Here is a 10000-nt window from a genome sequence, read left to right on the forward strand (position 1 = left end):
AGTTTGTTAACATGAAATTTGTGGAGTGGTTGAAAAACTAGTTTTAATGACTCCAACCTTAGTGTATGTTAACTTCTGACTTCAACTGTGTATCTGTTGACTGAATATAAGCAAGTGATATCTGCAAAATAGTCAAGTTAGGTTTCTCCAGAAATAAATAATTATAATTATTGGCTGAGAGTCACGTCATTGGAAAAAAATATATTCATAGATATTCTGTCGGCCTACCATAGGCAAAATGAGTATTGGTTACACTACAATTAGGTGTGGCAATGTTATGCCCCTTAGATATGAATTTACAATCCTCCAATCGTCTTATGCTGTGGCCTACTCCCGACCATCACGTTGTACAGCGACATATGTTCCACGCCATCTAACGGAAACCCAGAGGGTTTCGTTCTCCGTTTTCACGGAATAAAAAATAATATGAATAACATTTCTTGAAATCAATCCCCTGTGCTATGTTATTACAAAAAGGTATTAAATTATCTAGTAATGCCAATATGGGAGACTATCAAATGCTTCTCAAAGATGCCTTCTGGTGGTCAAACTAGCACTAACTTGCATTAATGTCATTGTGGGGTGTTGTGTGTAGATTGAGGGAATAAGGCTGTAAGGTAACGAAGTGTGGAAAGGAAGGGTCTGAATATCTCCGTTTTGTTTCCTCTCCTCTCTCCTAGGACCCCCACGCAGAGGAGTTTGAAGACAAGGAGTGGACGTTTGTCATAGAAAATGTGAGTACACATTACCTCTCCCATCACTTATGCTGGACTGGACTATATGGGCTGGACTATATGGGCTGGGCTATATGGGCTGGGCTATATGGACTGGGCTAGATGGACTGGGCTAGATGGACTGGGCTATATGGACTGGGCTAGATGGACTGGGCTAGATGGACTGGGCTATATGGGCTGGACTATATGGGCTGGACTATATGGGCTGGGCTATATGGGCTGGGCTATATGGGCTGGACTATATGGGCTGGGCTATATGGGCTGGGCTATATGGGCTGGGCTAGATGGACTGGGCTATATGGACTGGGCTAGATGGACTGGGCTATATGGACTGGGCTATATGGGCTGGACTATATGGCTGGACTATATGGGCTGGACTATATGGGCTGGGCTATATGGACTGGGCTAGATGGACTGGGCTAGATGGACTTGGCTATATGGGCTGGACTATATGGGCTATATGGACTGGGCTATATGGACTGGGCTATATGGACTGGGCTATATGGGCTGGGCTAGACTAGGCTATATGGGCTGGACTATATGGACTGGGCTATATGGGATATATGGACTGGGCTATATGGGCTGGACTATATGGACTGGGATATATGGGCTGGGCTATATGGACTGGGATATATGGGCTGGGCTATATGGACTGGGCTAAATGGACTGGGCTATATGGGCTGGGCTATATGGGCTGGACAGGGTTATATGGGCTGGACAGGGTTATATGGACTGGACAGGGTTATATGGACTGGACAGGGTTATATGGACTGGACAGGGCTATATGGACTGGGCTATATGGGCTGGACAGGGTTATATGGGCTGGACAGGGTTATATGAGCTGGACAGGGTTATATGGGCTGGACAGGGTTATATGGGCTGGACAGGGTTATATGGGCTGGACAGGGTTATATGGGCTGGATATATGGAGGGTTATATGGACTGGACAGGGTTATATGGGCTGGACAGGGTTATATGGGCTGGACAGGGTTATATGGACAGGGTTATATGGGCTGGACAGGGTTATATGGACAGGGTTATATGGCTGGACAGGGCTATATGGACTGGACAGGGTTATATGGGCTGGACAGGGCTATATGGACTGGACAGGGTTATATGGGCTGGACAGGGTTATATGGACAGGGTTATATGGACAGGGTTATATGGACTGGACAGGGTTATATGGACTGGACAGGGTTATATGGACTGGACAGGGTTATATGGACAGGGTTATATGGACTGGACAGGGTTATATGGGCTGGACAGGGTTATATGGACAGGGTTATATGGACTGGACAGGGTTATATGGACAGGGTTATATGGACAGGGTTATATGGACTGGACAGGGTTATATGGACAGGGTTATATGGACTGGACAGGGTTATATGGACAGGGTTATATGGACTGGACAGGGTTATATGGACTGGACAGGGTTATATGGACTGGACAGGGTTATATGGGCTGGACAGGGTTATATGGACTGGACAGGGTTATATGGACAGGGTTATATGGACTGGACAGGGTTATATGGACTGGACAGGGTTATATGGACTGGACAGGGTTATATGGGCTGGACAGGGTTATATGGGCTGTACTGGTCTGGCATTTAGATGTTCACATGCTGCCATCTAGTGGTCAGACCGATATTCATTCACAGTCCTTCAGTAAAAACACTCAGTGCATCTCCATTGACGGGGAATGAAGTGGTGTTTGGAACATCATGTGAGAGTGTTTGTCGTAGGACGCTCATACCTTCACTGTGTGTGTTCAAAGAATGAGTCCACCTTGGGGAGTTCAGTCTCAGGTCGGGAAGAGCTTTCTTCTTCTAGTGCTGAAAGGTGCCGTCCTGACTTTCCCCAGTCTGACCGTCACTGTGTGGAACCCTTGGCACGGCACCATTATATTGTGTGTTTTCTACTGAGAGGGAAACAACAGATGGGTAGGAGACTCCTGGTTAGCATGAAGCCAGTCCACTAGTATCTCTCCAAAAATGTCTCTCCCTCCCCTCTCCCCTTCCCTCCCTCATCCCCCCTCTCTTTATCTTGATCCCCCTCTCTTCCTCTCTCTCTCCCCCTCTCTTCCTCTCTCGCTCCCCTCTCTTCCTCTCTCTCTCTCCCTCTCTCTTCCTCCCCTCTTCCTCTTCTTCCCTCTCCTCCTCTCTCGCTCCCCTCTCTTCCTCTCTCTCTCCCCCTCTCTCTTCCTCCCCTCTCTTCCTCTCTCTTCCCTCTCTCCCCTTCCCTCATCCCCCTCTTCCTCTCCCTCTCCCCCCCTCTTCCCCTCTCTCTACCCCTCTCTCCCCCTCTCTCCCTCTCTTCCCTCTCTTCCTCCTCTCTTCCCCCTCTCTCTCTCTTCTCTCTCTCTCTCTCTCTCTCCTCTCTCTCTCTCTCTCTCTCTCTCCTCAACTCCCCTTCTCTTCCACTCTCTCTCCCTCCATCTCTTACTCCCTCGTTCCCTTTTCTTACTCCCTCGTTCCCCCTCTCTCTCTACCTCCATCTACCTCTCCCCCTCATCTCCCAATTTCTTCCTCTCTCTCCCTCCTCTCTACCTCCATTCCCCCTCATCTCCCAATCTCTTCCTCTCCCCTCTCTTCCCCCTATGTAGAGAGGGAGGTATGTAGAAGGGGAGGGGTATGTCACGGAGAGGAAGAGGGGGAGGGTGAGGGGGAGGTATGTAGAGAGGGAGGGGGAAGGTATGTAGGGAGGGGGAGGTATGTAGAGAGGGAGGGGGAGGAATGTAGAGAGGGGAGGGGGAGGTATGTAAGAGACAAGAGGGGAGGTATGTAGAGAGGGAGGTATGGGAGAGGTATGTAGAGAGGGAGGGGAGCCCCCTCCTGTACTCCCTGAGGGAGGTATGTAGAGAGGGAGGTATGTAGAGGTATGTAGAGAGAGGGAGGTATGTAGAGGTATGTAGAGAGGGAGGTATGTAGAGGTATGTAGAGAGGGGGACAGTATGTAGAGGTATGTAGAGAGGGGAGGTATGTAGAGGTATGTAGAGGGGGAGGTATGTAGAGGTATGTAGAGGGGGAGGTATGTAGAGGTATGTAGAGGGGGAGGGAGGTATGTAGAGCTGGGGGAGGTATGTAGAGGGGGAGAGGGGGATGGAGGGGGAGAGAGGGAGGGAGGAGGGGAGAGAGGGGTGAGGTATAAAGAAGAGAAGGAGAAACAGAGCGAGAGAAAGGGGGATACAGGGGGAAGATGTGGAAGTGAAGAGGTTGAGATGACGGTGCTCCAAGTTGAGAGAAAACATCAAAGACCTCCTGACAGACTGACAGACTGACTGGACTAGTTGGCAGCAGATTACTCAGCTTGGGGGGGGGGTTTGACAAAGCAGATGGTCTTCAGCTCCATAGAGTCTTCAGACAGTTGCCATGGATCCAGACGGCTGCCCAACGGCTGAACCTGCACATCGTTAGGAACGGAACAAAATCCAGAAGTAAATCGTTAGGATCCTAATAAAAGCTGTAAACGTGAAATTACCTCTGTGAACATCCTGTGTGTTATATGGATATGTACAGTGCCTTGCGAAAGTATTCGGCCCCCTTGAACTTTGCGACCTTTTGCCACATTTCAGGCTTCAAACATAAAGATATAAAACTGTATTTTTTGTGAAGAATCAACAACAAGTGGGACACAATCATGAAGTGGAACGACATTTATTGGATATTTCAAATATTTCTTTTTTAACAAATCAAAAACTGAAAAATTGGGCGTGCAAAATTATTCAGCCCCCTTAAGTTAATTCTTTGTAGCGCCACCTTTTGCTGCGATTACAGCTGTAAGTCGCTTGGGGTATGTCTCTATCAGTTTTGCACATCGAGAGACTGAACATTTTTCACATTCCTCCTTGCAAAACAGCTCGAGCTCAGTGAGGTTGGATGTGAACATTTGTGAACAGCAGTTTTCAGTTCTTTCCACAGATTCTCGATTGGATTCAGGTCATGACTTTGACTTGGCCATTCTAGCACCTGGATATGTTTATTTTTGAACCATTCCATTGTAGATTTTGCTTTATGTTTTGGATCATTGTCTTGTTGGAAGACAAATCTCCGTCCCAGTCTCAGGTCTTTTGTAGACTTCATCAGGTTTTCTTCCAGAATGGTCCTGTATTTGGCTCCATCCATCTTCCCATCAATTTTAACCATCTTCCCTGTCCCTGCTGAAGAAAAGCAGGCCCAAACCATGATGCTGCCACCACCATGTTTGACAGTGGGGATGGTGTGTTCAGGGTGATGAGCTGTGTTGCTTTTACGCCAAACATAACGTTTTGCATTGTTGCCAAAAAGTTCAATTTTGGTTTCATCTGATCAGAGCACCTTCTTCCACATGTTTGGTGTGTCTCCCAGGTGGCTTGTGGCAAACTTTAAACGACACTTTTTATGGATATCTTTAAGAAATGGCTTTCTTCTTGCCACTCTTCCATAAAGGCCAGATTTGTGCTATATGACTGATTGTTGTCCTATGGACAGAGTCTCCCACCTCAGCTGTAGATCTCTGCAGTTCATCCAAAGTGATCATGGGCCTCTTGGCTGCATCTCTGATCAGTCTTCTCCTTGTATGAGCTGAAAGTTTAGAGGGACGGCCAGGTCTTGGTAGATTTGCAGTGGTCTGATACTCCTTCCATTTCAATATTATCGCTTGCACAGTGCTCCTTGGGATGTTTAAAGCTTGGGAAATCTTTTTGTATCCAAATCCGGTTTAAACTTCTTCACAACAGTATCTCGGACCTGCCTGGTGTGTTCCTTGTTCTTCATGATGCTCTCTGCGCTTTTAACGGACCTCTGAGACTATCACAGTACAGGTGCATTTATACGGAGACTTGATTACACACAGGTGGATTGTATTTATCATCATTAGTCATTTAGGTCAACATTGGATCATTCAGAGATCCTCACTGAACTTCTGGAGAGAGTTTGCTGCACTGAAAGTAAAGGGGCTGAATAATTTTGCACGCCCAATTTTTCAGTTTTTGATTTGTTCAAAAGAATTGAAATATCCAATAAATGTCGTTCCACTTCATGATTGTGTCCCACTTGTTGTTGATTCTTCACAAAAAAATACAGTTTTATATCTTTATGTTTGAAGCCTGAAATGTGGCAAAAGGTCGCAGAGTTCAAGGGGGCCGAATACTTTCGCAAGGCACTGTAAATATGGTTATATGGATATATATATATATATGGTTATATGGATATATATATATATATATGGTTATATGGATATATATATATATGGTTATATGGATATATATATATATGGTTATATGTATATATATATATGGTTATATATATATATATATATATATGGATATGTGTATATATATGGTTATATGGATATGTGTATATATATATATGGTTATATGGATATGTGTATATATATATGGTTATATGGATATGTATATATGGTTATATGGATATGTATATATGGTTATATGTATATATATATATATATGGTTCTATGGATATGTCAGGACGATGGAGGAGTGTTTACACGTTGAATTCTTACTTTACTCGGTTACACATCTTGTTTTATACCGACCAACTTGTGTCAGGAATGTGGCTTCTGCAAAGCACATGAACCAAACGGAGCTCGTGGAGGTTGGCTAGTCAATCTAGCGAATCTAGGCCAGACGTTTTGAAGCTTCCGGTTTCATTTCCATAATAAAAGTCTAGAGTTGGTTTGACAGCAGCGTTCACTAACGCCGTCATACCAGTAGATGGCGCAGTATCGAGGCTTGGACCTTCAGGAAATGACTTGTGTGAGAATGATGAAGGGACTCCTGAGTGGCGTTGCAGTCTGAGGCCCTGTATCTCAGTGGTAGAGGAGTCACTACAGATTCTAGGCTGTATCACAGCGATCTAAGGCACTGCATCTTCAGTGGTAGAGGAGTCACTACAGATTCTAGGCTGTATCACAGCGGTCTAAGGCACTGCATCTTCAGTGGTAGAGGAGTCACTACAGACCCTGGTTCCATTCCAGGCTGTATCACAGCGGTCTAAGGCCCTGCATCTTCAGTGGTAGAGGAGTCACTACAGATTCTAGGCTGTATCACAGCGGTCTAAGGCCCTGCATCTTCAGTGGTAGAGGAGTCACTACAGATTCTAGGCTGTATCACAGCGGTCTAAGGCACTGCATCTTCAGTGGTAGAGGAGTCACTACAGACCCTGGTTCCATTCCAGGCTGTATCACAGCGGTCTAAGGCCCTGCATCTTCAGTGGTAGAGGAGTCACTACAGATTCTAGGCTGTATCACAGCGGTCTAAGGCACTGCATCTTCAGTGGTAGAGGAGTCACTACAGATTCTAGGCTGTATCACAGCGGTCTAAGGCCCTGCATCTTCAGTGGTAGAGGAGTCACTACAGACCCTGGTTCCATTCCAGGCTGTATCACAGCGGTCTAAGGCCCTGTATCTCAGTGTTAGAGGCGTCACTACAGACCCTTGTTCCATTCCAGACTGTATCACTACCGGTCGTGATTGGGAGTCCCATAGGGTGGCACACAATTGGCCCAACGTCGCCCGGGTTTGGCCGGTGTAGGACGTCATTGTAAATAACAATTTGTTCTTAACTGACTTGCCGAGTTAAAGGTTAAATAAAATGTTTTTTTTTTAAAGACACAGGAGAGCCTTGTCTTGAATAACTGCCTGAGCTGCAAAATAGAAAGTCAATATGATTTAGACTAGGTCTATTCCACTGTCTAAATAGGTCTATTCCACTGTCTAAATAGGTGTATTCCACTGTCTAAATAGGCCTATTCCGCTGTCTAAATGGGCCTATTCCGCTATCTAAATAGGTCTATTCCTCTATCTAAATGGGCTGATTCCGCTATCTAAATGGGCCGATTCCGCTATCTAAATAGGCCTATTCCGCTATCTAAATAGGCCTATTCCGCTATCTAAATGGGCCTATTCCGCTATCTAAATGGGCCTATTCTGCTATCTAAATGGGCCTATTCCGCTATCTAAATGGGCCTATTCCGCTATCTAAATGGGCCTATTCCGCTATCTAAATGGGCCTATTCCGCTATCTAAATGGGCCTATTCCGCTATCTAAATGGGCCTATTCCGCTATCTAAATGGGCCTATTCCGCTATCTAAATAGGCCTATTCCGCTATCTAAATGGGCCTATTCCGCTATCTAAATAGGTCTATTCCGCTATCTAAATAGGCCTATTCCGCTATCTAAATGGGCCTATTCCGCTATCTAAATGGGCCTATTCCGCTATCTAAATGGGCCTATTCCGCTATCTAAATGGGCCTATTCCGCTATCTAAATGGGCCTATTCCGCTATCTAAATGGGCCTATTCCGCTATCTATATGGGCCTAATCTATATGGGCCTATTCCGCTATCTAAATGGGCCTATTCCGCTATCTAAATAGGCCTATTCCGCTATCTAAATGGGCCTATTCCGTTATCTAAATCCTATCTATATGGGCCTATTCCGCTATCTAAATAGGCCTATTCCGCTATCTAAATAGGCCTATTCCGCTATCTAAATGGGCCTATTCCGCTATCTAAATGGGCCTATTCTGCTATCTAAATGGGCCTATTCCGCTATCTAAATGGGCCTATTCCGCTGTCTAAATGGGCCTATTCCGCTATCTAAATAGGTCTATTCCTCTATCTAAATGGGCTGATTCCGCTATCTAAATGGGCCGATTCCGCTATCTAAATAGGCCTATTCCGCTATCTAAATAGGCCTATTCCGCTATCTAAATGGGCCTATTCCGCTATCTAAATAGGTCTATTCCTCTATCTAAATGGGTCTATTCCGCTATCTAAATGGGCCTATTCCTCTATCTAAATGGGCCTATTTCTAAATGGGCCTATTCCGCTATCTAAATGGGCCTATTCCGCTATCTAAATGGGCCTATTCCGCTATCTAAATGGGCCTATTCCGCTATCTATATGGGCCTATTACGCTATCTATATGGGCCTATTCCGCTATCTAAATGGGCCTATTCCGTTATCTAAATGGTCCTATTCCGCTATCTAAATGGGCCTATTCCGCTATCTAAATGGGCCTATTCCGCTATCTAAATGGGCCTATTCCGCTATCTAAATGGGCCTATTCCGCTATCTAAATAGATCTATTCCGCTATCTAAATAGGGTCTATTCCGCTATCTAAATGGGCCTATTCCGCTATCTAAATGGGCCTATTCCGCTATCTAAATGGGCCTATTCTATCTATATGGGCCTATTCTAAATGGGCCTATTCCTATTCTATCTAAATGGGCCTATTCCTCTATCTAAATTGGCCTATTCCGCTATCTAAATGGGCCTAATCTAAATGGGCCTATTCCGCTATCTAAATGGGCCTATTCCGCTATCTAAATGGGCCTATTCCGCTATCTAAATGGGCCTATTCCGCTATCTAAATGGGCCTATTCCGCTATCTAAATGGGCCTATTCCGCTATCTAAATGGGGCTATTCCTCTATCTAAATAGGCCTATTCCGCTATCTAATTAGACCTATTCCGCTATCTAAATGGGCCTATTCCGCTATCTAATTTGACCTATTCCGCTATCTGAAAGGGCCTATTCCGCTATCTAATTAGACCTATTCCGCTATCTAAATGGGCCATGCTGTTGTGTGTTATGTAACATATAATTGTCTACTGTAGTGATCCTGTAACATAATGAATCCGACGGTGTTTGGGGGACTGTAGGCCTTTACATTCGGTCTTTTGACTGTTGTAGTGAATCCCACTCTGTCTGTCGGTAGGTAAAAGACCTTTGGAGAATTCAGATCATTTTGAACACTCTTGTTTCAATCAACACACTGATTCCAATCAACACACTGATTCCAATCAACACACTGGTTCCAATCAACACACTGGTTTCAATCAACACACTGGTTCCAATCAACACACTGGTTCCAATCAACACACTGATTCCAATCAACACACTGGTTTCAATCAACACACTGATTCCAATCAACACACTGGTTCCAATCAACACACTGGTTCCAATCAACACACTGGTTCCAATCAACACACTGGTTCCAATCAACACACTGATTCCAATCAACACACTGATTCCAATCAACACACTGATTCCAATCAACACACTGGTTCCAATCAACACACTGGTTCCAATCAACACACTGATGAGACTGTTCTATTCCCTTTGATTTAGTTCCTATTGCAACTCAAACACATGACTGAATGGATGACATACTGACTGACTGAACTGACTGAATGGATGACATACTGACTGACTGAACTGACTGAATGGATGACATACTGACTGACTGAACTGACTGAATGGTGA

At 45.0% G+C, this 10000-nt stretch overlaps 1 protein-coding gene across 1 annotated transcript in view; it reads left to right on the plus strand.

Annotated features, from left to right (window-relative positions):
* Window positions 1-664: 664 nt before the first annotated feature.
* LOC121844268 (EH domain-binding protein 1-like) overlaps window positions 665-10000 on the plus strand; it is a gene marked incomplete at its 3' end in the record, with an annotated part of 102279 nt that continues 92943 nt past the window's right edge. The window contains exon 1 of the mRNA XM_042314191.1: window positions 665-734. The remainder of the gene's footprint in view (window positions 735-10000) is intronic.

Source organism: Oncorhynchus tshawytscha, unplaced genomic scaffold (genome assembly GCF_018296145.1).
Source record: "Oncorhynchus tshawytscha isolate Ot180627B unplaced genomic scaffold, Otsh_v2.0 Un_contig_4401_pilon_pilon, whole genome shotgun sequence".
NCBI lineage: Eukaryota > Metazoa > Chordata > Actinopteri > Salmoniformes > Salmonidae > Oncorhynchus > Oncorhynchus tshawytscha.